Source organism: Scylla paramamosain, chromosome 32, assembly GCF_035594125.1.
Source record: "Scylla paramamosain isolate STU-SP2022 chromosome 32, ASM3559412v1, whole genome shotgun sequence".
Classification (NCBI taxonomy): domain Eukaryota; kingdom Metazoa; phylum Arthropoda; class Malacostraca; order Decapoda; family Portunidae; genus Scylla; species Scylla paramamosain.
The window spans coordinates 1,797,658-1,804,535 of NC_087182.1; the positions used below are offsets into that span (position 1 = coordinate 1,797,658).

General features: G+C 40.8%; 1 protein-coding gene across 3 annotated transcripts in view; it reads left to right on the forward strand.

The window, feature by feature from the left end:
* The first annotated feature begins 470 nt into the window (after nucleotides 1–470).
* The window catches only part of LOC135089008 (para-nitrobenzyl esterase-like), a 54,640-nt gene continuing 48,232 nt past the window's right edge, over nucleotides 471–6,878 (forward strand). For 2 of the 3 annotated variants that reach the window (XM_063984127.1, XM_063984131.1), the window contains exon 1: nucleotides 471–623. The gene's annotated coding sequence lies outside the window, so the exon portion shown is untranslated. The remainder of the gene's footprint in view (nucleotides 624–6,878) is intronic. The other variant, XM_063984130.1, reaches the window with a different exon arrangement.

A 6,878-nucleotide genomic window follows, 5' to 3' on the forward strand; every position in this document is an offset into this window, starting at 1 on the left:
TGTACTCTCTCTCTCTCTCTCTCTCTCTCTCTCTCTCTCTCTCTCTCTCTCTCTCTCTCAACACCACTCTCTCTCAACACCACTCCTTTTCTCTCTCACTAGCTCCACTTCCCCATTTCGTTTTCTTTACAGCTCTCATCGCCAACAATGCACCCCTCTCCCCGTTTTCGTTGCGTTAATAGGGGTACCCTCACTAAGAGCATACTATTTAATCTTACGCAAACTAGAACATAACACCAGTAAATAAATAATGCCTTTTCTCCTTAAAATAAATTTCCCACTGACTTTTGTAATTAGACACGCTAAATATCCATTGACTAGAACATTATATAAGAAAGCAAGTATGTCGTATCCCACAGCATCAATGGTTGGCCAAAGGAATCTCTGAACGTTGATTTGGTAGAGGAAGGTACAAGGTTTCAATCAGCCAATCACATCAAAGAAAACCTTGAGATACCACGTGCTGATTATCCTTGAAGGCTGAGTGAGTCCAAACGTGGCTTCAGTGTTGTGGATGTGAGGGAGGGAGTGACTTCCTTTGTGATCTTGATTGGATCTTTTGGGTTTAGTAGCATGATGGTCAAGAAAGACTGGTGATGAGGACTCAGGAAAGACACAGCACAGTAAGTAATGTTTAGTGGTACTCCAATTTTTGTGACTTTTGTGCATCAATTGATTAGGTAATTGGAAGATTAAGAGGGAATTCTGGTGTTGATAAGATGCATTTTTTGTTTGGTGCGTTCTAGTGTAATATGAAGTGTTGTATAATGTATAAACTACTGACTGTATTCGGGAGGGGTACCTAACGTGGCTGACTGGCTGAGTGTCTCGCTTCACTCGTTCGAAACAGTTGTGGTGACTCTTCAAACGAATCCCTGAGAACCGCGAGACCTGTGTCATCTCTAAGGATGATATTTGCTTCAAGATTCCTACTTGCAAAAAATGAAGTAGGAAAATCTGAGCTATTTTTAGATATTTTTCCTACGTGAGGATCGTGCGAGAAAAAAAATAGGTACTTTTTTGAGCTTTTTTTTCCAGGCTAGAAATCTGGTTCTGATCTTCCTTACCTTCTTTATGGTCTGCGGGACCTCTTACAAACACTTAGCACGTTAATTAATTCGCATAATTGGGTCCAGGTTCTGTGGGAGGCGTGGCAAACAAGAATACCCTACCAACGAGGGAAGGAAGAGGTGGAGGGAGTCAGTGGGATCCTTTCTTGTAACCTTATGCTTTGTATATTTCTCTCCTCGAGCTTAACAAAGGAAGGCGTGTTATTCGCTCGCCATCTTACGGGAAACTTGACGCGTTTGGGGGATATTTTTTGAAAAAGGGAAAGAACAAAATAGTTTATCACCTCATCTTCCATTTCCATTTAAGCGGCGTCGGCAGTGGCGTCACCACCATCTTACTATTCATGAGTTTGCGGGTAAGTGTATAAAGTTTTCCATCTGGCAGCGTGACGGGGACCAAACATTTCTGGGAGGCTTTACCATACTCTTAATCCTTCCCTTGATGGCTCATGTGGGGGACGTGAAAGGCTATTACCTCTTTGACCGCCATAACATGACACGTTGTTTATGGACTATTTTAATGATGATGAAAATATACCTGGAGGAATTTGAAGACTTAGATTACACGGTTTGTTCATTTCGCTCTTAGCTCTTGAAATCTTAACTTGCATTTGCTCTTTCACTGTTAATAATACAGCACTTATATTTCTGTATAACTTAACTACTTAAATCAAAGAGAATATGCCCGCGGGCATTTGAAGATTTAAATTACACGATGTATTCACCTGCCGCTTCTGTATCTTTCGCTGTATTCTACCGCTTCTGAATCGTCACTGCTGCTGTTGCTTCTGTATTGTTTCTGTATTCTGTGTTCTGTCGCTGTATACTGCTGTTGCTACTTCCTGTAACTGAACCGAAACAGCGAAGCCTTGAGACGGCAAGGCGAGACAGGCGCCTCATCACCTCACCTGCCGCACACCTGAGAAGCACCAACTTTTGGATTAAAAAATAGCAAAGTGGTAATTAAACTCTCGCTCGTCCCTGCACCGTCCTGGCACCGGTGATAATGATTTTTCAATTTTCATTTTTTTTTTTCTTCTTCTTTTGTCAGCGTGAGTAACAGGTTTTGTGATTTCAGTGTGCAAATGAGGAAACTGCGGGGTAAAGACCGTCTCTGTTTGCACTCGGCGTGTGGAGGAAGATGATTTAGCAAAGAAGGGAAGGAGAGAGAGAGAGAGAGAGAGAGAGAGGAACGAGGCGCTGGAGAAGGAAGGGAAAGATGAGAAGACAGGCTGATGGGAAAGGAAAGGTAGAAGTGCCGAGGGAAGGAGGGAAGGAGGGAAGAAAGGAAGGAAGGAAGGAAGGAAGGAAATAAGAGACATCAGTATACCATAGACAGAGAGAGAGAGAGAGAGAGAGAGAGAGAGAGAGAGAGAGAGAGAGAGAGAGAGTGTTTGTCAGGGTTCCCAGAGGCTCGCTACCACAATTGGAGAAGCAGCCAAGTCAACATCAACCCCTCTGATTGACTCTCTCTCTCTCTCTCTCTCTCTCTCTCTCTCTCTCTCTCTCTCTCTTGGGGTTAGCGTCTACGAAAGCTGAGGAAACGAAACTGCGGTCTTCTTGGGTTGCAACGTTGAGGAAATGAAAGAAGAGAAAGTTTTCCTTGGGTCAAATAGTCGTCATTTATCGTCGTTTTCTGGGTGTCTCAGTAGCGAGCGGGGACAAACAGATGGAGCTGAGGTAACATATCACTACGTCAATACGAGGAGAGAGAGAGAGAGAGAGAGAGAGAGAGAGAGAGAGAGAGAGAGAGAGAGAGAGAGAGAGAGTGGTAGATGAGTGGAACGGACTCAGTAATCATGTAGTTAGTGCTAGGACACTTAAGAGAGCTTTAAGAGAAGATTAGACAAGTTTATGGATGGGGATAGCAGATGGAAATAAGTAGGTGTGTTTCATACAGGGACTGCCACGTGTAAGCCTGGTCGCTTCTTGCAGCTTCCATTATTTCTTATGTTCTTATGTTCTTATGAGAGAGAGAGAGAGAGAGAGAGAGAGAGAGAGAGAGAGAGAGAGAGAGAGAGAGAGAGAGAGAGAGGATAAGGGCGTAGGAAGAGTTTGAGCTGAAGAGATTGTAAGCTCGCTATTTTTTCCCACTACAAAAGTGAAGGTAAAAATTTTTAAAGGAGAAAAGGGCTTCTTTGTTTACCAGTGTTGTCTTTTAGTGTACTTAGGTTTCAGTAGCGTGCTCTTAGTGAAGGTACCCCTATTAACGCAACAGAAAACGGGGAGAGGGGCGCAATGTTATATAAGCTGGCGATGGGAGCTGTAAAGAAAACGGATTGGAGAAGTGGAGTTAGTAGGAGAGAAAACAGTTGTGTTGAATGGGAGACTGAGGAAACGGTGGAATATAGGTTGTAGAGAGAGAGAGAGAGAGAGAGAGAGAGAGAGAGAGAGAGAGAGAGAGAGAGAGAGAGAGAGGGGGGGACAGTATTGAATGGGTAACTTAAGAAGAAGTAAATGAAAAGCCAGGAAGCAGTTTTGAACCTACAGCCACGTTTCTATTCATTACAAGAAGATACCTTTTATTCATCACCTTTCATTCATCAGAGTAACGCGAGCCTCCGTAACCCGGCACTGTCTGTTTACACTGTCGCCAAGAGAGACGGGATGGCACTCTTTTCCCGCTACCTTCATTATTTTTGCTCGTTATCTGAAAACTAATGCACTCTTATAAAATTCTTGGCTTGAAAGTTTGAGAAATAGGAAAACTGATACTTTAAAGTACTTCTGTAACATCATTAGTGGAGTACGTTGTTAGGCTGTTAGGCTCGTTAAGAGAATCAGTCGTTCCATTCCAGAGACCTACGACTTCGAAAAATATCTCAGATGTTAATTAATTGTCTTAAAATGTCGGCCTTTCTTGAGTGGGAAGGAAATTAGGTTAGTTAATTAGTGACCTCTTAGTGCGTGTTACTTAACGATGGGATGGTCATTAATTGTTCTCTGTTTAATTTTTGTTGCATTTCCCCGATTCATTTTCCAACTTTTTATCCACCTCTTGTTTGAATCAGCATTATTTATAGATGAAAGGGTTAATTTAGAACATACTATATATAATACTCCAGTGATTTCATAAGTATTCGTATGCTTAATACAGAAAGAGAGAGAGAGAGAGAGAGAGAGAGAGAGAGAGAGAGAGAGAGAGAGAGAGAGAGAGAGAGAGAGAGAGAGAGAGAGATTGTTAACTTGTGACCTTGGCAAATAATTCTTTTACCTTCTTGTTTTTTTTTCTTGTTTTTTGTTTTTTGCTTTCCTCTCCATCACCACTCCTCTCTCATTCCGTGTTTTTCTCATTCTCCTTCCCTCTCTTTCCCTTCCTTCCCTCCTCTTTCGTTTTATTTTTGCCCCTGTTCGCTCTCTCTCCCTTCTCTTACTTCCTCCCTCATTACCAACCTTTTCTTCATCACTCAAGTTGTTTCCCTGCATACGTAATTTCTCTAGTTGGTGTTGTCCTTTTTTGGTCCAAGACGTTTGAAGTGACTTGAATTGTGTGTTGTGTCGCGTGGATATGCAGAGGGAGGTTCTTTTATTTTGGCTGATTCGCATAAAGTTTCGGCCAGTTAGCTCGTTGAGAGAGAGAGAGAGAGAGAGAGAGAGAGAGAGAGAGAGAGAGAGAGAGAGAGAGAGAGAGAGAGAGAGAGAGAGAGAGAGATAACCAGACAAAAAATTATCCTCTCTCTCTCTCTCTCTCTCTCTCTCTCTCTCTCTCGCTTTATGCAATCATTCACTAAGTAAGAAAAATGACTGCCAACTTTCTTCATTTCTCTGTGCTTTTGTTTATCAAGAAGAAAGGGAGAGGCGGGTAAGAAAAAGAGGAGAAGAGGAAGAAGAAATGCTGTTATTACGAAGAAGACGCTTTAAATTCTAAATACTTGACTTCAGGTTTTTATAACTTGATACAGAGCTACGTTGGATGCAGTCTTTCCTCTGTAGCAGTGAGGTCAAAATAAGAGCGCATTTCATAATCTAATTTTTCCCTCTTACAAACAGGAATTACCACTTTGAATAAATACAGTTATTCCTCTTATTCTAAACACTTGGGATAAACACTCCACGCAGCGCTAGTCATGAAAACACTATTAGCATTTCCTTACCGCTTCATTTCACACGCTTACGCCAAAAAGGAAAGCAAGAGAAAGCAAAGGGAAGTCAGAAGCAACAAAGTCTCTCTCCAAAAAGGTCGCATGAGACTCTTAGTCATTAAAACCAAAGTTGTAAAGAGGATCTAATACTTCTTGCCCTTTAGAGAGGTCATGAGTCGCGAGAGGAAAGTGAAATATAACCAGAAGAAATTGAGAGAGTTGTGGAGTTTGCCAATAACGAAGGAGTGACTATGCCAATAACGAAGTGACTATTCTGGTTCACGGAGGATACAAAGGACAGGTGAACCATAATGAGTATCAGGTGCAGTGGCGGTGCGTGGAGGAGGGAAGAGCTAACTGCAGGAAGGTAACGAGGTGAAGGAGGGGCATAAGAAGCATGAGAATTTTAATATCAGACTTTATTGCTTTGGAGCGCGAGGGAGATGAGCGGGAGGATGAAAAGTAAAGCTGGGAAAAATGGAAGTAAAAACGTGTATTGTGAGGTGAATAGTTTATGAAGTGAGGTCTTGGTTGTGGACTGAAGGGCAAGGGGTGAAATATTAACTTGCAGTGCTTTCCTTTTCTAGTGTAGGATACGGGTTTTTTCTGTGGTGTTTAATTGATAGCTGTTGTTTTTATTTTGTGTGTCAGGGAAACAAACCAAGGAAGAAAAAATAGTTGATGGAAAAATAGCAGACAGATACAACTACACACACACACACACACACACACACACACACACACACACAGGTCGCTCTCCAAAAGAATCCGTAGTGGAATAAAAAAATGAATAAAAATGAAAAGGTGACCAATTTAGCTTTAATTTATTTGCATACGTATCAGTTTCCTTTATTTATTTTCACGATCGCTAACAAGCCACGTTTTATTTATCTAATGGCAATAAAATCCGGCGCTACACGAATTATGAATAGTTCTGTTCGTTCAAGGTTATATGTAAGTAATTTCGTTTTTATAAATGGCGACGAGTACTTCCGATGTACTTCTGGGAAACAAACTTATCTTACTTTACTACCTGACTAACTGACTGATAAACCAAACTTGAGTGACTGACTGACTAACTAATTAACCAAACTGAATTGACTGACTGACTGACTAACTAAACTTAACTGACTGACTGACTGACTAACTAACCAAACTTGACTGACTGACTGACTGACTGACAGACTAATTCAACTTGACTGACTGACTGACTGACTGACTGACTAACCAAACTTGACTGACTTAGTGAGTAACCAAACTTGACTGACTGACTGACTAACCAAAACTTAACTGACTATTAACTAAACTTAACTGATTAACGGACCAACTAAACAGATCTAACTAACTTAACTATGTAACTAACTAAACTTGACTAACAAACTGACAAACCAAACTAACTTGACTGACCAAACTATCTGGCTAACTAAAAAAAAAAAAAAAAAAAAAAAACAGCGTTATGCAACATGTTTTCTGTCATCGAACTTTTATATAAACGAAACAAGACATCATGAAAAATAAACAACCTCAAGTTCCATTAACCTTTCCTTCACTGTATTTCATTAACCTTTACTGTCCAGATCTTAAAAAAATAAATAAATAAATAAATAAATAAATAAATAAATAAAAACTCAAATAATTAAAGTAAGAAGCCAAGTCGTATACGGTACATTGTGTCCTTTTGTTCCCACTCTTGAACAGATGCGAGGCGGAATCATGACGTAACTCT